This window comes from Vulpes lagopus, chromosome 23 (assembly GCF_018345385.1).
Source record: "Vulpes lagopus strain Blue_001 chromosome 23, ASM1834538v1, whole genome shotgun sequence".
Lineage (NCBI taxonomy): Eukaryota > Metazoa > Chordata > Mammalia > Carnivora > Canidae > Vulpes > Vulpes lagopus.
The window spans coordinates 58,211,854-58,234,540 of NC_054846.1; the positions used below are offsets into that span (position 1 = coordinate 58,211,854).

At 54.4% G+C, this 22,687-nt stretch overlaps 1 long non-coding RNA gene across 1 annotated transcript; it reads left to right on the forward strand.

The window, feature by feature from the left end:
• Positions 1-16,229: 16,229 nt before the first annotated feature.
• LOC121480906 lies at positions 16,230-21,155 on the forward strand. The gene is made up of 4 exons (XR_005985138.1): positions 16,230-16,528; positions 18,712-18,877; positions 19,484-19,593; positions 21,099-21,155. It is a non-coding gene; the product is annotated as an uncharacterized LOC121480906 (long non-coding RNA).
• Positions 21,156-22,687: the final 1,532 nt, after the last annotated feature.

The window sequence follows — 22,687 nt, forward strand, 5'->3', positions numbered from 1 at the left end:
GGTCTCTACGGCCCATGGACTCCGGAGCGGCTTAGCTGGCCTGACTCTGGGTCAGGGTCTCTGTCGAGGGGCTGCTGTGATCTGGAAGCTCAAGTGCGGCCGGACGGCGGCTGGCGCTCCTGGGGCAGTGCGCTCACCACGCTGTGTGCGGGAGGCCCCAGTGTCTCCCCGGCTGTCGGTACGAGGTCTTGGTTTCCTGCCCCGGGAGCCTCTGTGTGTGGCTGCCTGCGTGTTCTCGGGACACGGCCGTTAACTCCTCCCAATGAACGCGTCAAGACCAGATGAGCAAGGGGACGCCGCTGTGCCTTCATGACTTGGTCTCTGAGCGCCGTCACCTTTGCTTTGTTCTGTGCATTATAAGGAAGTGACCAAGCCCAGCCCCACTCCAGGGCGGGCGGGTGGCGTGTGTGTGCGGTCTAGGCTCCATCTGATTCCACAGTCACTAATGGTGATAAGGTTTGGATTTAGGGTTGTGGCCAGGGATTATGCCCTAAGGGACACCAGACACTGACCCAGCTAACAATAAGGGGTATTTGGTTGTTGTTACTCCTTGGGTGTAGGACTCGAGGAGGAGGGATAATTAGCAGAACAACATGAAGGCGTCCCTGGACTCTCCAGTCAAATGCTACCTCCTACACTAACTCAGAACTTCATTCAGGACATTTTAGAATTCTAATAAGAGTGACTAACGCTGCCTGGGTGAGATGGATGGAGAGAACGAGGGAGGGCTTCACACAGGAAAGAACACTGTAACACTGGGTTTTGAAGGATGAATAGGAGTTCTTTTAGATTTTATTTATTTATTCATGAGAGACACAGAGAGAGGCAGAGACACAGGCAGAGGGAGAAGCAGGCTCCCTGCGGGGACCCCGATGGGGGACTCGATCCCAGGACTCCGGGATCACGCCCTGAGCTGAAGGCTCAGGGGTGACGCTCAACTGCTGAGCCCCCCAGGTGTCCCTGAATAGGAGTTCGTTGAGGAAGATGATTCAGGACAAAAGTGCAACAGAGCAGAATAAGCAGGCTTTGAAGTCAGGATGAAAGAGGTTCAAATCCCGGCTCAGTGGCTAGTTGTGTGAGCGTTAGCAGGTTGGGTCCTCTCTTTCTGCTTTTCTCCCCCTTATAAATTAGGGTTCATGAGGCAAAACCGTTCCAGGGTTGTTGTAAAGACTGGAGATAATCCCCGGGGGGTGCCTGGCGGGCTGCAGGTGTGGGATAAGTGGCAAGAACTCTTGTTTGCGGGCATCTGGGCGGGGGCAGAGGGGTGAGACCCCATGGGGCCTGCCCGCCGTGTATGGAGCCCCGAGGGAAGTCCTGAAAGCTCTGCCCTGTTCTTGGGGTTTTAGTTCTTCTCCATCTCTTGTTCTGGCCCAGTCCGGGTTGCCGTACTCCCTGACTCAACCGGGCTGACACCTGGAGGAGCCGGGTCCCACCGGGCTCAGCCCTGAGGCTGTGCTGGGTGAGCGGGCCAGGGGCGGTGGCCCGCGGGGTCACCCCACCTGCAGTTTCCGGGTCGGCTCCATGGGCTTGAACCTGAAGCAGACGGAGCCGCAGAGCCAAGTTTGGTCCGAGGGGTCGCCCCGCAGCCCCCGGCTGCCTGTCCTGTCCACCTGCCCTTGGGGCCTGGGGCAAGGTCAGTGCATTACGCGTGTTGCAGGCAGGGCGGGTGGACAGGGGTGAGGCAGGCAGCCGGGGAGACATTGGCCGGGTGTGCAGGGCGGGCCTGGGCTGACTCAGCCTCGACTTCCCCCTCTGGCTTCACGTGCCCCGGGGAGCCACTGGGCCTTTCCTGCCACTGGCCCCTGGGTCTTGGAGGGACAAAACAGGAAGGGTTGGAAACTCTGTTCCTTAGGCTTCATGCGACGTTTTGGGTCACATGGCATCACTACCTGAAGCCTCCAGAGGACCTCACTGCGTTTGGTCTCTTCCTGGCGGGGGCGAGGCGGGACGTTCATGGGAGAGGGGCCTGGAGGTCTGAGTGGGGATCGCAGTTCTCCCCGGGTGGGCTCAGGAGCATCGCTTCACCTCTCTGAGCCTCAGTTTCCTCCTCTGTTAAATGGGGGTCCTGGGCTGTCAGGGTCGGGCAGGCCTCAATGGTCTCACGGCCGCTGATTAGCTGTGGCTGCTGCGTGGGGACAGGCCATCAAGGGGGTGGGTGGGGATCTCCCTTCTCGCTCCAATCCTGGGAGGGTTTTAATCCTCTTTGGTGTGATGGGCCCTTTGCCTCTGGGGCGGGATCTGGAGTCTTTGGTGTGTCCCTGCCAGGCCCTTATTCCTTCAAGCCCGGTGACTGCAGGAGCCCCGAGATTGCAACCTGGTGCCTTCCCAGGCAGAGGTTGTCAAAGTGTGGCCCTCGGACCCGCAGCAAGAGCAGCATCACCAGGGAGGGTGTTAGAAATGCAAATTCTGAGGCTCCATTCCAGACTTTTGAATCAAACTCAGGGGTGGGCCCAGCCCTCCGGGTGCTCCCGATATTGGGGCCCTTCGAGAAGCCCTGCTCAGAGGCGCTGTGGTGCCCCCTCCCACTGGCCACCCCACCCCGCCTTGGATAGGGCGGTGGAGGGGAGGCTGCAAGCCCTGCGCCGAGTCTGTCTGCTGCAGGGGCAACTCTCCTGACTGTACCTCAAGACGTCTCTGAACCTCACTGGTGGGGCTGATGCCAGGGTATTTGTTTTGTTTTTTAAGATTTTATTTATTTATTAATGAGAGACACAGAGGCAGAGACACAGGCAGAGGGAGAAGCAGGCTCCCTGCGGGGAGCCCAGTGGGGGACCCGATCCCGGGACCCCGGGATCACACCCTGGGCCGAAGGCAGATGCTCAACAGCTGAGCCACCGAGGTGCCCCCATCCCCCCCTTTCTAAAGTGATGCCAGGGTATTTGAATAGCTCATTAGCTCTGCTCTGGGCTTCAATCCCTCTTAATTAGTTTTGCAAAAGATATTCATTAAAAAAAACCCTCATTACAAATCAAACACAGGTCCTCAGAAGTTTGGGGATGGGGGGGGTAGGGGAATGTGTCTGTGTGCTCGTGTGAGCCTGTGAGGCCACGGGGTTCAGCGGATGGTCAGGCCTGTGTCCGGAAGGGGAGGAGCACCTTTGAGTGGACGTTGTGCCCGTGTGTCATCGTCATTACCCACTGACAAGTCTGCTTCACTCCAGGGGCCCCCACGAAGCGGACCCTTGGTCCCCTCTTTATAAGTCATTGTTCCTACGGGGCCTGCATGGCAGGGAAACATACCCTCCACCCCACAGCTCTCCTGGTGGGTTTGCTCCCCTGGTGCGCCCAGCTCTGGGCTCCAGCGGCAAGGACGGCCAGTTAAAGGCCTGTTCCAGCCGACTTTGCAGCCAGGGGAGGGGACAGCAGTCCAGTCTGAGGACTCGGAGAGGCTGCTGGGTGTTCTCTACTTAACGTGGGCAGTCGCCCGATGCCTGAAGCCCCAGCCTCGGCGGGTGTCCTCTGCCCCCGGGGGCTAGAGGTCCTTAAGCCTCCCACCCGGGGAGTCAGCCAGCAGCAGGGCTGCCTGCCTGTGGGGCTGGTGGTGTCCTGGAATGCTTAGGGGGTCCTCTCCTGCCCCCTCCTACCCTGTCCTCAGTTCCCCACTGCAGTGCTTGCTGTGAGCATCCCCTTGCGGAGCCGAGTAAATTTATGGCATAATCCTGCATGGAAATGCATGGAAATGCTGCCAATTACCATCAAGCCAAGAGAGAGGCTGCATCCCTGACACCCTCTGTGGCCTGCTGTCTGTTGGCTCACAGCCTCCCAGAAACCACAGGGGGCAAGGGGCCAGCCAGGATGGGCCAGGCTGGCTGAGTGGGGCCATTCGTAGGAAACCCTTTATTCGACTCACCTGGCCTTGAAGGTTTGCAGCAGAAGCGGCGCCTTCACGGTAAAACCTGAGCAAATGTCATTCCCCGAGTCTCCGCAAAGCCGACAGCTGATGGGATTTATCTAACTGAGATCAGTTCATCAAACTTGGGCAGAGCCGAGCTGCGGGAAGACAGGGAAAAGCTGATACAATCGCGGCTGCTTAAAATGCAAAGGCTCATCGAGGTTTTGGGAACACTGTAAGGAGAATCTCAGGGAAGCCGGGGTGGGGGAGTGGCGGGGGGGGGAGCATTTAGCAGGCTCTGAGGTGGAGCTGGGGGACGGAAGGGGGCGAGGGGCTGCTCCGGGTGGGGGGTGGGCGGCAGGGAGCGCGGAGCTCGCTGTCTCTGCTCTTACTCTTCTCCGCCAAGGCCAAGGGACTAATGAGGCCTGCGGTGTGCAGACCCAGGACTAGCTCTGGGGCCTGGGACCCTACCCCTGGGAGCCTCACAGTTCAGTGGGGGAGGGAGGTGGGCAGAGAGGGGCAACCTGTGACCTGACCCCTCACTGAGTAGGGTCTTTATCAGAGTCTTCAGGTGCTGCTAAGAGAACAAGGTGGGAGCACATTGTGATGAAGCCCTCATATCCCGGAGTCGGTGGGGCTGGCTTCCGACCCCTGTCTCACCTGCTGTTAACTGGCTGTGTGGCCTTGGGCGCGTTGCTTAACCTCCCGAGCCTCACTGTCTTCATCCGTGGGACGGGTGTAACTTGTCCTACCTCGTGTGCACGGGGGAGGATTGCTGACCCACCGGATATAAAGCCCTTAGCACTGGGCTCGGCGTGGAGGGAGCGCTCAGAAGTGGAGCTGCCGTCCAGTTGGAGGGCCTGGGACGCCTCTGAGAGGAGGCGGGGACGCCAGTTCGGCCTTGAAGGATGGGGAAGACTTCAGCTGGTGGCAGGGACAAGGGGATGCCCTGTATCTGTGAAGAGAGGCCTGGCCGGCTGTCTGACCCTTGCTGTGCCCCCCACTTCCCCACCCCGGCTCTCCTAGGGGCAGGGGCAGTGGGCGCTTGTCTCATTGAGCAGCTTCCCTAGCCCCTGCCACCCCGCCAGGGCCCCCGTATTGTTCCCCTTCCCCGCTGAGATGTGCTTGGCAGGGACCAATTTCCTGCCATCAGTCAGGAGCTGTGGCATCTGCAGGACTGCAGAGCCCGAGGGCTTGGTCCTGCCCCCCCCTTCTCCCAGCTGCCGTCTATTCCTTAGGTCCGTCTGCCCCTCCCTCTGGCTGGGGTTCCAGCACAGTTAGGATGCAGGAAAAACAGGAGTCTGGGTCCTGGGGTGGGGGTGCGGGGGGGCCAGGGCCGCGGCTGCATGGGGTCGGGCACGGGGAGGAGGAGGTGACAACGCACTGAGGCTGCCGGTTAAAAGCATATTGAGTTGTGCGTGGGTGGACCCCCCCCAGCCCCCGGAGCAGGTCCTCCGTATCCTGGACTCCTTCAACTCGGTGGTTCTGGGTAATTCAGAGCAGGAATGTGGGGGCTTGTGGCAGACTCCAGCTGCAATGCGAAACCGAGGCAGCAGCTCAGCGGCCCCGGAGTGGAGTGAGTGGAGGCTGAGTCTCAGGCAGCACCGAGGCCTAGACCCCGCTCCCCCCACCCCCTGCCCCATCCCCTGGGCTGCTGGGTCGGATTCTCTTGACCCACACAGAAGGGTTCTTGGTGTAGAGGTCCGGGCTGGCCTTGGGCCTGCAGCGGTGCCTGCTGACAGCCGCCACCAGGGAGCCTGCCTGGATGCATGGCAGCCCCATCTTTGGGTCAGGAGTCCTACTTGGGTCTGCACCGCCTCCTCACGTCCCTGTCCCCTCGCCAGACACACGGATACGATTCATCGAATGCTCACATGCCAGGCCCTGGGCCAAGCGCTTCATGCATATTAGCTCATTTCATCCTTTATCAACCTGGGGAGACAGACAATGATTAAAATTACTCCGATTTTTTTGAGGAAATGTGTTCGGAGGGGCTGGATCATCGTGCATCAAACGTCCTCTTCCCTGACCGCCTGTTTTTATTTGGCGCCGCCCCCCTTCCCCTCCTCTGGGCTTTTCCAGGGTGTCACTGGGTTCTTGCCTGCAGCCCCTGCTGGGGAGCAATGCGACCGCATGGAGGCCTCGTGTGTCCTCAAGGGGAGAGGGGCACCTAGAACTGTGCGTTGAATGATGACTATTTGTCGACGAGGGAAAGAATGGATAGATGGACGGACGGACGGAGGGACGGGTGCCCCGTGGCTAACACTAGCAGAGCCGGATCCCCACCAGGAGCCAGGTTCGAAGAGCACTACCTGCTGGCAGCTGCCACACCAATGCTGCCGTCGCTGTCACCGTAAAGGGAAAGCAGCGTATACAGGGAGGGGTGATGACGCGCAGGGGATGGCCTGGGCCTGGGCTCCTGGCAGACCGGGGCGGGCCTGACCGTTGCCCTGGAGTGAACAGCATCAAGTCAAAGAGACTAACGTTCAGCTCCAGCCCCTGTTGTGCCTAGAGGAAGAGAGAGATGGGTTCTGATGTGCTGGGGCAGAGGCAGGTGGTCCTGGGGGGGGGGGGGGAGGGGTGACTTCCATCGCATTTAGGTGGGGGCCCCTCGCCTCTTCCAGGCCAGGGGAGCCAGGGTGGGGTGGGGTGGGGTGGATGGATCCACGGTCTTGGTCTCGACAGCACAGCTGGGGAGGGCTGCGGGTGCTGCAGGGCTGGCTGCTGAGCTCAGGCCTTATTAGGATTGGGGGCGGTCTATTTGTCTGGAATGACAGGGACCTGGAGAAGGGCTTTCGGGGAGATGAGTGGCAGGAGAGATAAGCCTGATGTGTGACTTTCTGATGCTTGGTTGGTTTGAAAATAAGTCCTGGGCCCAGATCCAGGATTGACAGGGGGATCAGAGAGGGCCATTTGCTTTCTGCCTCCTGACTTTGAAAAGAGCCTGAGAGTCAGGAAGCTGGGTTCTAATGCTGGGGGGGGGGGGGGGTGCATCAGGTAGCATTGGCCGGGCCACGGGGCGAGGTCGGGTGCTCAGGATGGTGCATGTTAGAATCAGCCCCAGTGACTAAGTTCCTGGGCTCGCCTTTGCTCCTCTTTTGGGAAGAAGAAGCCTGAGTGCTGGGAGCTCGGCGACAAGAGGGCCAAGGAGGCATGGCCAGACTCCCGTGTGTCTCCTGATCTGCTCTTGGCCTTCTTCCCCCCTGTCCTGGGCTGCAGAGGGCTCACCCGTGTAGACGCTTCAACAAGTTCCTTTGTCCCCTGGCTGATGGGCTGGTCAGTAGAGGCTGTTTGGGGGTTGGCTGATTTCCCTACATCTCGCCCCACCTCTGTGCCAGCCCCTTCCTAACGTTTGTTTAATGTAAATGCGACATCTCTTTCTCGCTGGGATCCTGACCGGTACACCAGCCATGACCACAGAAAGGCTCTGTCTCTGCTTCAATAGTGTTTGGAAGGAACAGACCCGGGACTCCACCCCTTCTAGCTTCTGCCTGCCTTCCAACCTCCTCTACAGTCATACCCGCTGGGCCACCTTCTTGGCCATGCCGTGCTCCCAGGACCTGTCAATACTTATTTTGTGTGCGTGTGTGTGTGCGCGTGCGCGCCTAGCTCCTTATTGCTGACCAACTGTGAGCTCCTGGATTCATTAGGATTGTTCACAGCCTGCTCAGCCTGCATCTGTGGGCCTCCTACACCCACTTCTCACTGGGCTTCTATTTCTGCTAAGATGATGTGGCTCTGAAGGGGGCGGATTCCCTCTGCAGATTGGTGGAGGGGAAGCATGAGGGTGCCAAGCACCTCCTGACAATGCAAAAACCAGCAACGGTGGCCATGCCCTCTTTTAGGAGGTGCAGAAGCCACCCCAAGATGGGTCGGGTTCTGCCCTGGGCACCATGGAAGCCACCAGGGACCCGGAGAAGACCCTGAACCAGGCCCTTTGGGATCGCACGCCCTGCCCCTGCCCACACAGACCCCCATCTCTGCGGCTTCCTGTTCGAGAAGGGGAAAGTCATCAAGAAGATGGGTGATGGCTGACCAACCTCAGGCTGCTCTGGGCAACTATCTCCCTGAAAGCTCAGTCTCAAGCATGACTAGGGGCCTGGCAGCCTTTGAGGGTGGGGGTGGGGGCCTTCTGTATCCCCTGGTTGGCAGGGCTTGTGCCTGAGCCACTCCTCCAGCACCAGGCAGGTTTCTGCCCAGCCTGGACCGTCTCCCAAGCTGTGGACCAAATGGAAACAATAAGACTTTTTGCAATAACAGCCAAACCAAGAGGTTTTCCCATGGATATCCCCCAAGGTGGCCTTGGGAGTGGGAGTAATGGGAAGCTGCTTGCTGTCTGGGTTTCCCCAGGCTGCTTTCCAGCCTCTGTAGGTTGGCCCAAGCTAGGGGCAGAGGGAAAGCCACCCCACAGGGGGTCAGAGGATGCAGGTTTGCGGGTTGGGTTCTGCTCTGTCTTTCCCTTCTCTCCTCTCAGGATCTCAGGTTTCTTATCTGTGATGTGGGGGGAATGACAGCTGTGTGACTGCCAGGTGCCAGGTACTCTATAAAGGGCCATAAATACACGATGTCACTAGCTTTCCCCTGAAGCCCTATAACGGGGCTTCCCTTAGCGTCTCTCTTGGGCAGACGAGGAAACTGGGCCCCAGAGAGGTCAAGGGCCTTGCTCAAGTTCAAAGTCTGAACTGGTAGCCTGCAGTTCAAACCCCCGGTCTCTCTGCACTCAATCCCAATGTCTTCTCTGCCCCACATCCTCAGGAGGTTGAGACCCAGTTCTGCAGCGAGGCCTTGGGGTTGGCAAGGGCATTTAAAATTTTTTTATTATTATTTTTTAATTTTTAAAAGATTTTATTTATTCATGAGATACAGAGAGAGAGAGAGGCAGAGACACAGGCAGAGGGAGAAGCAGGCTCCATGCACCGGGAGCCTGACGTGGGATTTGATCCCGGGTCTCCAGGATCACATCCTGGGCTGAAGGCGGTGCAAAACCGCTGAGCCACCCAAGCTGCCCCCCGCCTTTTTTTTTTAAATTGAAAAGTGACCACCTAGTATCTCATTGCTGCATTACAACCACAATTTCTTTACGCAGTCCCCTGATGATGCCTCTTCCCTGCTCCCCACCCCGCTTTTTTTTTTTTTTACTATTTCAAACAATGATACAAGGAATAATCTTGTATATTCAGCAATTCACTCCTGTCCCTATGTATCTTTTGGGATAATTCTCACAAGTATAATGGCCATGCCAAAGGGCACGAAGGCATTTGCAGTTTTGATGGATGTGGCCAAACTGTCTGCCCCCACTCCAGACTGAACCACGTGTGGTGCATGAGATGTCATTTGCCTCCCAGTCTCCAGCACAGTGTGTCTGCAAAGCTTTTTGATCTTCGCCAGTCTGGTAGTCTGGTCGTAAGAGGTATATCAGGTGGTTTGTTTAATTAATTAATTAATTCTTCCAAATTTTTATTTAAATTCAAATTGGTTAACATATAGTTTAACATTGGTTTCAGGAGAAGAATTCAGTGATTCATCACTTCCCATACAGCACCCAGTGCTCATCACCACATGTGCCCTCCTTGATGCCCATCACCCGTGTAGCTCATCCCCCAAGCGCTTCCCCTCCAGCAACCCTCAGTTTTTCCCATATTAGGAGTCTCGTATGGTTTGCCTCTTTCTCTGTTCTTATCTTATTTTTATTTTTCCTTCCCTCCCCTAGGATCCTCTGTTTTGTTTCTTAAATTCCACATATGAGTGAGACCATATGATATTTGTCTTTCTCTGACTTGCTTCGCTTAGCATAATACTCTCTAGTTGTGTCCACATTATTGTGAATGGCAAGATCTCATTCTTTTTCATGGCTGAGTAATAGATATATTAGTATTAATATTATAATTAATAATTATAAAATTATAATATTATTAATTATATTAATTATAATATATATTATACATTATATATCTATACACACACACACACCACCTCTTCTTTATCTGTTCTTCAGTCAATGGACACTTGGGCTCTTTCCATAATTTGGCTGTTTTTGATAATGCTGCTATGAACATCAAGGTATCCCCCTCAAAAATACAATGCATTTTTGTATGCTTTGGGTAAATACCCAATAGTTCAATTGCTGGGTTGAAGTGTAGCTCTATTTTTAACTTTTTGAGGACGCCCCCATACTATTTTCCAGAGGGGCTGCCCCAGTTTGCATTCCCACTAATGATGCATGAGGGTTCCCCTTTCTCCACATTCTCACCAACATCTGTTATTTCTTGTGTTGTTAATTTTAGCCACTCTGACAGGTGTGAGATGGTATCTCACTGTGGTTTTGATGTGTATTTCCCTGATGATGAGTGATGCCGAACAGCTTTTCGTGTGTCTGTTGGCCATCTGGATGTCTTCTATTTTGTGTTTTCTTATTATGGATGAACTTGGGTGCCTTCTCAAATGTTTAAGAACTATATTTCCACTGCTGTGAACTGTCTTCATATCCTTTGTCCATTTCTCTATTGTGCTATTGGTCTTTTCCTTGTTGATTTGCAAGAGCTTTTTATATAAGTAGGAAATCAACACTCTACCTGTATTAAGTCCCAGATATCTCTCCTCACTTGTTTTTGACTTTGCTAATGGGTCATTTCTTCCATGAAGAGGTTTTATACTTTTGTGTGGTTGATTTATCAGTGTTTTTCTTTTGGGCTTCTGGGTGTTTTGTCAAAGGCCTTTCTTACATTAAGATTATTTTTAAAAACTCCTTCACTGTTTCTTCTAGGCCACTTATTATTTCACTAAAAATATTTAAATCTCTGATCCACCTGGAATTTCTTTCAGGATATGTGTATAGATTCACTCCTTTCCCTTTCTTTCTTTCTTTCTTTCTTTTCTTTCTTTTCTTTCTTTTCTTTCTTTTCTTTCTTTCTTCTTTCTATTTTATTTTTAAGTAATCTCTACATCCAGTGTGGGGCTTGAACTTCCAAATCCAAGATCAAGACTCACACACTCCACCAACTGAGCCAGCCAGGCCCCCTAGGATGAATTCCTAATGGACCTAATTTAGCATTTTGTCAATGGCTTCCCATTGTCCCAATATTATGGAATAGTTTGTCTTTTCCTCGATGACTTAAATCCTATCTTCATCATAGACAACATGCTCACGTGTCTATGGATTTATATTTGTGCTTTTCTATTCTGTTCTATTGGCATGGTTATACTCATGAGCCACTACTTCATAATTCTAATTATTGCAGTTCTAGAATGTATTTAAATAACTGATAAGGCTAACTTCCCCTCATTACATTTCTTTCTTTCTTTCTTTCTTTTTTTTTTAAAGATTTAATTAATTTGTTTATTTGACAGAGAGAGAGAGAGAGAAAACAAGCATGCAGGGGCAAAGGGAGAGGGAGAGGCAGACTCCCCATGGAGCAGGGAGCCCAATGCAGGGCTTGATCCCAGGACCCTGAGATCATGACCTGAGCAGAAGGCAGACACTTAACCGACAAGCCACCCAGGTGTCCCCCTCATTACACTTCTTTTGCATTTTCCTGGTTATTTTGCATGCTCGTTCTTCCATATGAACTTCAAAATCCTGTTTCATTAAAAATTCCCATTGATATTTTCATTGAAACATATAAATATTACAGACTAAGGGAGAACTGACGTAGCTTTATGATGTCAGTCCTTCCCATCCACAAACATGGTATGCCTTTTCATTTGTTCAAGTCATCTTTTAGGTCCCTCAGTAGCATTTTAGGGTTTTTATCTATGTTTTGTGTGCACTTTTTGGCATTTTGTTTTTCTCATTGTAATAGTAAATATCATATGTCCTTCCATTATATGTCCCAACTAGTTGTCGTTAAGTAAGAACGGCATTGACATTTGCATATTAATTTTGTAGCTGGCCACATTATTGAATTTCTTTATTGTTGGTCATATTTTTTCAGTTGATTCTCTTTGATGTCCCAGGCATATATTCATATACTCTGCAAATAATGATTATTTTACCTACTGTTTTCAAATTTCATATAGTTAAGTGATTTTTGTTATTTAATTGCATTAGCTTATACCTAGAGAACAAAGTCAGGTAATAAATGAAGACACTGGATATCCAGGTCTTCTTCCTCACTTCAATGAGAGTGCTTTTAGAATTTCCTCATTTGGGTTTAAGGGGGATATATTTTTATCATGTTAAAGCAGCAGCTGTTTTTTCTTATTTCATTAAGACATTTTTTAAGATTTAAGAATGGTTGCTGATTTATGCAGATAATTTATGCTTAGATACTCCAATGTGATAAATTATATTAATAGGAGTCCTGACACCTACCACTCTTTTCTTTTTCTCTTCTCTTCTCTTCTCTTCTCTTCTCTTCTCTTCTCTTCTCTTCTCTTCTCTTCTCTTCTCTTCTCTTCTCTTCTCTTCTCTTCTCTCTCTTCTCTTCTTCTCTTCTTGACAGAAAGTGTGAGCCAGGGGCAGAAGGGGAGAAGGAGAGAGAGAGAAAATCTCAAGCAGGTTCCATGCTCGGCACAAAGCCCAATGAGGGGTTCCATTTCAGGACCCCAAGATCATGACCCGAGCCAAAATCAAGAGTCAGACGTGTAACCGAATGAGCCACTGTGCGCCCCCCCTGTCCGAATTTCTTAAACACCACCTGATCATGATATACTTTTTTTTTCCTGTGTTGCTGGACTCTGTATGCTACTGTTTTATTTAGAATTGTTGCAGGGAAATTCAGAAGTGAGATTGACCTATTATTTTTCTGTTCTTTGAGTTGGATATTGGCATTACTACTAGAGCTCTACTCCATTAAAAAAAAAAAAAAAGAAAACTAGAAACTTTTCTTCTTTTTCTATGCCCTGGATTAGGGAGAGAGCCATCCCTTAACATTCTGGTGGAATTCAAGGGGGCCCACCTCAACCTGCTGCTGGGCACCTGGGAAGAGGGTCTTGGGGACACAGATGATTCTGTACCTCTCTAGTGGGTCCAGAAGAGCAAGTTCAGTGGGGCTGACCATTGGTTCAGGGTTGTAGACTCCAGGTCCTCAGGGTGGAACCTGCCCTCCCACCCACCTGGATCTCTGTGCCCAGCACACCTGGACGATTGATTGTATAGGTGTGTGGATCACGAGGAAAGACTTAGAAGAAAAGAAGAGCACTTCTTCCATAGCAAACTACTTCTTGAGCATAGATAGGAGCAGTAGGCTTTCTTGAAGCTTTTAAGGCTTTGCTGGACCTATTGCAGCAAAAGGTTCACTTGATTTGAAGTCGTGTTCCTATGCAGTGTTTAAAGTAATGATATTTAAAAATTGATATATTGGGAATTAACGTGGAAGTTTTAGGAATGCACAGGAAGTCATCTTGCAAATAGGAAGCTGTTCGGTAGGGTTCCATTGCCCACTTGGCTCCCCTTTCCTGGTAACCTCAGTCTCAGTAAAGTGACTTTAGTTTTGCTTCATTATGCTGGTTCTATAGAAGCAAAACTGAATCATAACCCATGAGAAATGCTGATGGGACCTTTATCTGGATGAGGGCGTACAGGTCCTTCTGAAATAAAGATAAACCTCTCTGAGTGAGAAAAAGGAAAAAGAGCATAGGAAGGTGGGGTGAGCAGATGCAAGCTGGCCGGAGAAGGGCTGGATTGGGAAGGGAGGATTTCATGCAGCCGGGCTTGGAGGTTGGTGGCTGCTGAGGCTGGGCTGGCTCTGGGCACCCCTCCCTTCTCCTCCACACTCTTGGGGGCCCCCGGGGAGGAGCTTGTCTAGGTGTGTGTGTGTGTGTGTGTGTGTGTGTGTGTGTGTCGCTGGCTGGGGGGGCTGGTCTAACCCATCCTCCCCGGTGATGGTCTGCTGTTCTGTGTGCCTCTGGGTCTCCAGGGGTCATGGTGCTTCTACGGGTCCCTGTCACCTCGCCTCTGCTGCAGTGCCGCGTGTCCGGCGACCAGCCGTGGTGGGGCCGTCTCCACTTATTCCTGCGCATCGGCCAAGAGAGCTTCTTGCCGACACTCCATAAACACTACTTTAGACGCGGCGGGTATGTGCCCCCGCCCGCACCCACCCCTTCAGGCCTGCTGGCACAGTTTAATTTCCAGCCCCGGTATTTCTCCCCAGCCCGTGACAACCTCAGGTGGAAGCAATTTCACCGTCTTGTAACTCACCGGGTCATTATAATTAGTATCCCGGCGCCCGGGGCGAGGGCGGAAGGAAGGAAAGAAGAGTTGATCCAGCCAGGCGGAGAGGCCGCCTCTGTGGGCTGGGGGGCTGGGGGGCTGCGGGCATCGGAGGGTGGGGGAGCTGGGGCTTCCCCTTCCTCCTGCTTCAGCTTGTAACTCAGATTTTCCCAGAGACCCGGTTCCACCCAGCTTCCCTCTGTGTGTGTAGGGTGGGGTGGGGTGGAAAGCCAGGCACCGCTAAGCCCTGGGTTCACACAGAGGAGAGGGACCCGACCTGTGACCTGCAGGAGGGGCCCCGTGGGCTCACCTCTGAGCTCAGGGTGGGTGAGGGCCCTGGGGGAGGAGAGGAGGCCATACCCTACACATCCCCTTGTCCCAAGGACCCGGTATCCCAGCATGTGGCCCCGCCTGCCTCTGATCCCTGCGGTCTCAGAGCTGGAGCCCATCAGAGCAGGCGCAGACCTGGGTGCCGCCCCAGGCACAGACAGGAGCACGTGTGATCCCAAGAGAAGCAGCTGGGTGGGGGAACAGGCCACGATAGGGAGCAAAGTTTCTCAGCGGGTTGGTGAAGGTTTTTTGGTTGTAAGCAGTGGAGACAGACACCCCCCAAGAGAGGGGGTTGTGATCAGGGTGTTGGGCCATCGCAGAGTCAGCAAGGGGAGGGCTAGCAGCTTTGGGAGCTTAGGGCCAAGGCAGCCCCAAGGACCTGGTGTTGGAAGAGGGGTCTTCTGGGAACTGCTCACGTGCCCAACAGCCCGTGCAACCCATGGGACTCAGTTCCCCAGCTTGCGATCTCTGTGTTTCCAAGTTGAAAATGCCAAATTCCTCAAAGAGGCTCATTCATTCACGCATTCATTTTGTTTGTTGGTTTGCTTGTTCCATAAATATTTATTGAGGTTCCCCCGCCCCCAGTGTGGTAGGCAGGCACTGGAGAGGCAGCAGGAACCACATGAAACAAAAATACTTCTCCTGCATCTCCCACGTGGTGGGCGCGGGGTGTGGATGGCTCAGTTTGGGTCAGTGTCCACCCTGAGCCCATCTCAGTCGTGGCTAGGAGAGTTTGTGAGCCAGGAGGCCACCCCGAATGGGTTCGGCTGTAATGATTCAATCACCCTTTAAGACACATATCAGCTGTTTTTTTTTTTTTTTTTAAGATTTTATTTATTTATTCAAGAGAGACAGAGAGAGGCAGAGACACAGGCAGAGGGAGAAGCAGGCTCCCTGTGGGGAGCCCAATGTGGGACTCGATCCTGGGACCCCGGGATCACAACCTGAGCCCCCCGGGGGTCCCTAACATATCAGCTCTTGATTGACATTGCAAAAAGCAGGCGGCGGGCGTAAGAGAAGCTAGGCTTGGTGGAGCTTATTCTCAACTGAGGCAACAAGACTTAGCTCTAGGCAGAGTGGGCACTTTCAAGGAATGTTCTATCCATGCTGCATCCTCCAGGCTCCCCAGGTTTTCCACTTTCCAGGGGTCTGGGCAGAGGGACACACACACACACACACACACACACACACACACACACACACCAGAGCTGCGACCTGCCAGACCTGCGTCAGCCAGCGGCAACGGGGGACGGGCAGCCTGTCTGCCTTCTGTCTTGTGTACCTCCTGCATGGACGCTTCCACGGACAGGGCCCAGCCTTGCTCCTCCTGGCACCTGCAGTAGCAGGAGCCCGCCCGGGGTTCAGGGCAGTCTTGGTGGGGGCCGACACACACCTGCCCCCGCCCCATCCCTGAGCGTCCCACATCCCCCGGGGACTGCGTCACTCTGTTCGCTACAGCTCCTTGTATCCCACGCACAGGTTAGAGACCTCACAAGCCTCCCTTCCTTTGCAACCTCCCGATTTCCGGCCTGAGCCCCGGGAGGCCCTGGCTTCGCTGTGCCCCGACTCCCCAGGACCCTCCCGCTCGAGACCCAAATCGTCAGGTCCCGGGCGATCACCCCTCCCAGGCCACAGCCTTGTCGGGGGCACAGCTTATAATAACACCATTATTCGCCTTAGCCGGGGGCGGGCCGAGCCCTCAGTGAAGCGCCTGCCGTTAGAACCCTGCAGAAACCAAGTAATAGCCTGCGCAGAAAGCCATTTGTAACGTCGCTGTAATTCCCATGATTCATTAAACAGGAATGGGAAATGATAGCGTTTCCCCTGGGAAAAAAAAAAAAAAAACCACTCCTCCCAGAGTCGCCTGCTGTGTTCACTTGGCTCAAGTCTTTTATTGACTAAGCTTGTTGTGCGGATGTGAGGAGCACGGGCCTGGTGCCGGGGGGTTTACAGCAGCTGAAATGCGAGGTGGAGAGGGGGTCCCGCCAGGCCCAGACCTGACCTTGGAAGTGGGGCCGCTGGCCCCGCTTGGGGGGCCCAGTGGGCGTCTCGTGCAGTGCCTGGTGCCCCCCAGGGGCCGTCTGACCGAGGCCCCCTCCTGTCTCTGGGAGAGGATCGGTGTGCAAGGGTCCTCCAGCCGGCTCTGCCCAGCCCCGTGGGGTCCCACGGGGGCTGCCCTCCCCGGCCCTCTGGACACGGATGATCTGTGACCCCCAGGTATGTGCCCACCTTCCCGACTGCTCAGTCCTCCAGATAGGACCCCGGATGTCACCCTGAGGCCCGTCTTCCGTCAGCTACAGGCCGGCTGCCGGGTTGCCCCCAGGAGTCTCTGGTGAAGAGGCCTCTTCTCCCTCCTCTGCCACCAATGGGGCTCCAGTCTCACCGTGTTCTGCCCCCCCCCCCCCCGCCCCCGGCCAAGCCCCAACCCACTACCCCCCTGGGTCCCTGCCTCCAGCCTCCCCCTCCCGAGTGACTCCTCTATGGTGAGGCCAAGGGTTGTTCTAAGAAGTGACTCTGACCCTTTTCCTTCTGCCTGGAAGCTCGGCGGGCTCCCCACGGCACCTGGGATCATCCAGAAGGCCACGACGCGGCCCTCAGGGCCCTTCCCACGCTGGCCACCCTTCAGTCTGCCCTTCCAGCTCCTCCTCCCCGGCCACTTTCTGCCGCGCATTCCAGGCTGTCCCAAAGCTCGGGAGCACCAGGGTCTGCGGGGATTACACAAGGGGTGCCCCGCGTCTTCGCACCTTGTCCCTGCTGCTCCCTCAGCCCCAGATGCCCTTGCTCTTCATCCCTCGGGGTCACGCCCTGAGCTGAAGGCAGATGCTCACCCCCTGAGCCACCCAGGCATCCCTCTTTCTTTCTCTTCTCTTTTCTTTCTCTTTCTCTTTCTCTTTCTCTTTCTCTTTCTCTTTCTCTTTCTCTTTCTCTTTCTCTTTCTCTTTCTCTTTCTCTTTCTCTTTCTCTTTTTCTCTTTCTGTGAGTTCCAAGGTAGGGCTTGAACTCAAGACCCCGAGATCAAGACCTGAGCTGGGATCAAGAGTCAGACATTTAAGCTACTGAGCCCCTCCAGCACCCCCTCCACCAGGTTCCCACCTCACTCAGAGAGAGAGCTACCATCCTCACCATGGACTTGAAGACCTTCTACCATCTGGCCCCCCATCGCCGCTCTGATTTCACCTCCTACTGTTCTCCCCATGCTTACTTTGCTTTAACCTTTAGCCGCCCCTTCCTTGATTGTGCTCAGCATGCTCCTGCCTCAGGGCCTTTGCACTTGCTGTTCCCATTGTCCTGCATACCCCCCAGCTCTCTGCAAGCTCACCTTCTCAGGGACACCTTTCCTGACCTTCTTCTCAAAAGGTACGAACTTCCGGGTCCTCTGGCGCTGCCTAGTTCCTTCTTCCCGCTTTATTTTTCCCATACTACACATCACCAGCAACAACACAACAGTGTATTTTACTATGTTAATTGTTTTTTATTTTAATTTTTAAGGGTTTTTTGTTTTGTTTTGTTTTTTGTTTGTTTCCCTCCACTAGACTACAAGCTACGTGAGGGCAGGGACTTTTGGGGAGGGGTCCTTCTTTTTTACTTTTACATCCCACACCTGTGCTTGCGTGCCGCAGACATGCGTAAGACATGTGTTGAACGGGCGAGTGCTACGGGCTTCCTGCTCACTCGACTTTCCCCAACCCCTGCTGGCCCATCCACACGGAGGGGATCGCCCAGTCCCGTGCCTTCCCACAGCAGCGCATAGAGGCCTCTGTTAGAGCACATAGGCAGTCGCTGGGTCTGGACCCCATTTCCCTCCGGGGGAGAACTCCGTGAAGCCAGGGCTTGTGTCTTACTTATGTCTGAGTTCAAGCTCCCAGCATGGGCCTGCCTGCAGCAGTTCTCTGTGCATACTCAGGGAATTTATTTTTATTGCTTTGTCCCTTCTTGCCAGGCTCCCAGTCTTGCAGAGCCAGGACTGTCCCCCTGAAGAAAGGTCTGGGGTAGAGGGACGGAGACTTGCTCAGTGTCATGGTAGGGCCAGAGAAACTCTTGGTCTTTTAGGTGATAGGGGGCAGGACCCGCCCCTGCAGATGGGGACAGAGCACCCACAGGCCTCCAACAGCCTGGAGGTGGCTAGAGGCTTCCAGCCATCAGACCGGTGAAGGCCCAGCCACTGGGGCCAATGGGTTTCACCAGTTACTGACTTGGAAGCCCTCTAACAAGCCACACAATGGAGTGATCCCCCCAGAAATGGGACTGAGCAGAAGCTCTCTGGCCCAGAGCTGCCTCCTTACCCCCGACTCTGATGACTGAGCCTCATCTGGATAAAGGAGCAGAACTCAGAGGTGGTGACCAGGCCTTTGGGAGCAGAGCCTGTGGGTGGTCACTGTCTTCTCTTGTCTGCACCCCAGCACCCACGGTGACAGACTCTCAGCTCTGCCGGGGGAACACCCGGGGTCCAGCGTCCTGACTGCCATCTGGGGTGCAGGGGCAGCTCCCCCCTGCCCCAGCGGAGCTGAAGTGCACCCAGGCTAGATGCTCTGAAAATGTTGGATGGATTTGCGGGCGAAGAAGCAGGTGAGAGTCCTTCCCTGTGATCCTGCAGGGGAAGGTGCTCGGCTGCTGCTTGGACGCGTCCGGTCACCGCCGATCAAGCTCCGGATCTTAGTTGGGTTTTCTAGAAGCGGACTCTGGGATGTGGATTCAAGGGCCACCACCTTATAGGGCCGTTGCTTGCTCCGGGTGATGCTTGCAGGGGAGGGGGAGGCCGGGAGGGGAAGCAGCCTGCGCAGAATGTGACACAAGCGAGTTGCCATCTCGGGTAACTGGCGTGTGATTCTGCTGGTGGCGGCGCAGGACGTGTTGCAGGGTTAACCAGCTCTGGGGAGGTGCTGGGAGGCTCAGGCGCCAAGTCCTGTCTGTCACGGGCTGCCACCAACCCCGAGCTCCTGAGAGTGCTCTGCAACCTGAAATGGGGCCACGGTGCCAGCCGGGGGGCTGAGGCTGAGACGCTGGCACGCTGGGCACCTGCTGACCTTGGCATTTCTTCCTGGGGCACCCGGACCCCGAGCTGGGCATCGCCCCCCATATCAGTGATTGCACCCCCACAGTCTGGGCCCTCTGGCTGACCTTTGGCCGTCACCTGTCCCCAGCACTTTTCCCGTCTCCTCTCTGCCTTCACAGCTGCCAGCCTGAGCTTTCCAAACTCCCGTCTCTGCGTGTTCCATGCTGCACCTGTGCTGCTGCGTGTTGCCGGTACCTGCTGTCTAGCTGGCATCCCGTACATGTAGACGGTGAGCTCAGGAGGTGGGATCTGGGGACCCTCCACGGACACTTACTAGGTGCTCACTAAATGTTGGTTAAACTGAGCTACTGCAAAGTCGATGCAGTCCCTCCCCTGCTCTAGAGCCTCGCTGGCTCCCCAGGTCTTGACGGGAGAGCCCAACATAAAGGCCCAGCGTGACCTCTCCAGCTTCAGATTCCAGAATCTTCACCCACAGGCCCCCGTCTGGCCCCACAGGGGCCTTAAGGAGCTTTGTGCGTCCCTTCCTTTCCTTAACCATGACAAGGCTACAGACTCAAAGCTGGCAGTGGTCAGGCCAGAGGGTGGTGAGCGAAGCCGGCTGCGTTAGGGCAGCATGGAGTGGTGGGCTCTGCAGTGAGCTCCTGGGGGTTTGTGACCGCTGAGCATTTATGCCCAAGTGCTCAGAAAACCCGGAGCCCGTTGACTCCCAGCAGGATTTGGCTGAAGAAATGCAGCCTAGGCCGTGGGCTCGGCCACACGCACCTCTTCATTTGCTGCCCCCTCCTTCTACTTTCTCCTTGTGAAATCTGGCTCCTCCTTCAGAGTCTGGTTCTGATGTCACCTCCTCCGTGAAGCCTGCAGGGATTTCCCCAGCTGGCAGGACTCTTTGTCTACTCTGTGGTGTCACAAACTTTAGAACTTCTAGTATTTGCATCACTATTTAAAAAACAAAAACAAGAAACACCAAACAGTTACTATGTTCCAGGCCCCTGCCAGAGGCCTTCTGCATACTTCATGTCATAATATACTTTAAAAAATTTAATATTTTGCTATTGTTGTTGAACAATGTGACCTATATGCAGAAAAGTACATGAAACATGAATGTATAAGGTAACAAGTAATTATTAAGCAGCATCTAGGTAAATACCACCCAGGTTGAGAAATAGAATTTATTTCATTGATGAGGAAACATGGACCCAAGGAGGCCAAGTGATTGTCCTCAGTTAATATAGTCATATGTGCAAAAATTAGCATTTTGGTTTTTAAAAAATATTTTATGTATTTATTTATGAGAGACACAGAGAGAGAGAGAGGCAGACACAGGCAAAGGGAGAAGCAGGCTCCATGCAGGGAGCCTGACGTGGGACTCGATCCCAGGACCCCAGGATCAGGCCCTGGGATGAAGGCAGATGCTCAACCCCTGAGCCACCCAGGCATCCTGGGGAAATTAGAATTTAAACTTGAGACCGTCTGACTCAGGTGCACGTTTCTATGGCTCCAAAGAGGCCTCACCTGACCAGGGTTGCCAGATTTAGCAAAGGAAAATATAGAATTCCAAGTTTACTGTGAATTTCAGATGAATAAGGAACAAACTTTTAGTATAAATGTGTCCTGAGTCGTATAGGAGACACACTAAAGAGTACTTGTCAGTTATCTGAAACTCCAGTTTACCCGGGTGTCCCATATTTTATTTGGCACGAATAAAGCCCCAATCTCTTGGGCTTTCTTATGCGATGGTCATTGGAGCGTGTGTCTTTCTCCTTCTCTTTTGAGGATGCTCTTCCCTGCAAAGGGTGGACCTTTGCCTTGTTCCTCGTATGCACCGGGGGCCAGGCTCAGAGGGTGCTCGGGAAGTGCCGCTTGTACGGGGTGAGTACCAGACTCTGGGGTGGTTTCTGCTGAGCTTGGCTGTGCCTCCTTCCTGGGCAGACTGCGATGTCTTGGAGAAAGGAGATGAGAGCAGCTGGGTCCCCCTCTCTTCCACCGCAGCGCCCCGCTCCTGCTCCTGAGACTCAAGCCCACCCTGGGAGGACCAGGCAGGTCCTTGAGCCAAAGGTGGCTCTTCCAGCCGGGAGGAGGGAGGGTCTGAGACGAAAGGTATGCCGATCCCCTGTTATAGGTGAGGCACCGAGGTTCAGCAAGGCTAAGTGACGGCCAGAGGTCACAGGCAGGTTTATTGATGTCCTAGAGGGATTTTCACGGCTTGGAGGAAGTGGGGTTTAGATCCCAATCTTCTGAGTCCGGATCAGTCCAGCTTCCTCCCCAGCTCCGGGACCGTGGGGACGAGCCTTACGCAGTTGGAGGGGGTGGGGGGTGCGGGGGAGACATGGAGGTCGCCCTCACAGTCGTCGGTGTGGAGGGTCTGGGGACCCACTGGGGGCACCTCAGCTGCGGACACTCCTGGGCAGCCACCCTAGAGGCCATCCTGCCCTTCCGCTGTCCTGCCAGGACAGGCGCTCCTGCGCTCTGTGCTTCCAGGCAGCCTCCAGGCTCAGGCCGGTTCTGCCTCACTCCTATTGCGCCTCATTAGCCAAAAGAGTCATTCATCAGCTGCCACTTCATGTAGAGGGGGGCCAGTGACAGCCCCGTCCTTGTCTCTTGGCTTTCCAGCTCTGCTGGAGCTGAAGAGCCCCAGGAGCTCCCGTCTGCTCCCTGCGATGGGCTTTGGACTCTGGCCCCAATGTCAACCTCAGCCTCAGCTCCTTGCCTAAGCATGATGTCCTCATCCTTGGCCTCGCCCATCCCAGGTCCCCTCCATCCCCTGGGGTCTGCAGGCTGCCGGGATCTCTGGCTCTCGGGTCTTAAGGGCCCGGCACTCAGGCTCGGCCCTCTCCGGGGTTCTCTGAGTACCGGCCACCTCTGGCCCCGCACACAGCACCCATGCCTGCGAGCAGGGGAGTCCTGGCTCATCCCTGGGAGGGCCAACGTGGAGATCGCGCCCCCTAGCTCTAACCAGGGGACTGAGGGCCTGGACCCACCCTCCCGCACAGCAGTCCACCCTGTGCTATTTGCTCCGAGAAGCAGGACAGTGAGTGCGCCCCCATGGTGGGTGCACATCTATGTCAACCTGAAGGTGCCCACGAGCTTGCACGTCCACGTGGCTGGGTCCACGCATGCCTACGCCGGGGCCCTGGCATCAGTGTGCCCGGAGGACAGACTTGGGGGGGGGCGGGGGGCTCTGTGTCCCCCGTGTGAGGAAGGGGCGGAGAGGAGACTGCAGACTCATGGACGGCTGGCTCGGCAGGCCCCAGCTCTGGGTGCAGGGGAAGGTTTGGGCCGGGAAGGGGGCGGGTCCCGGGGGGCACCGTGGCCTCCCACCTGGGCTGACTGGTGACCAGAGCCCATGAAATGAGGCGTTTCAG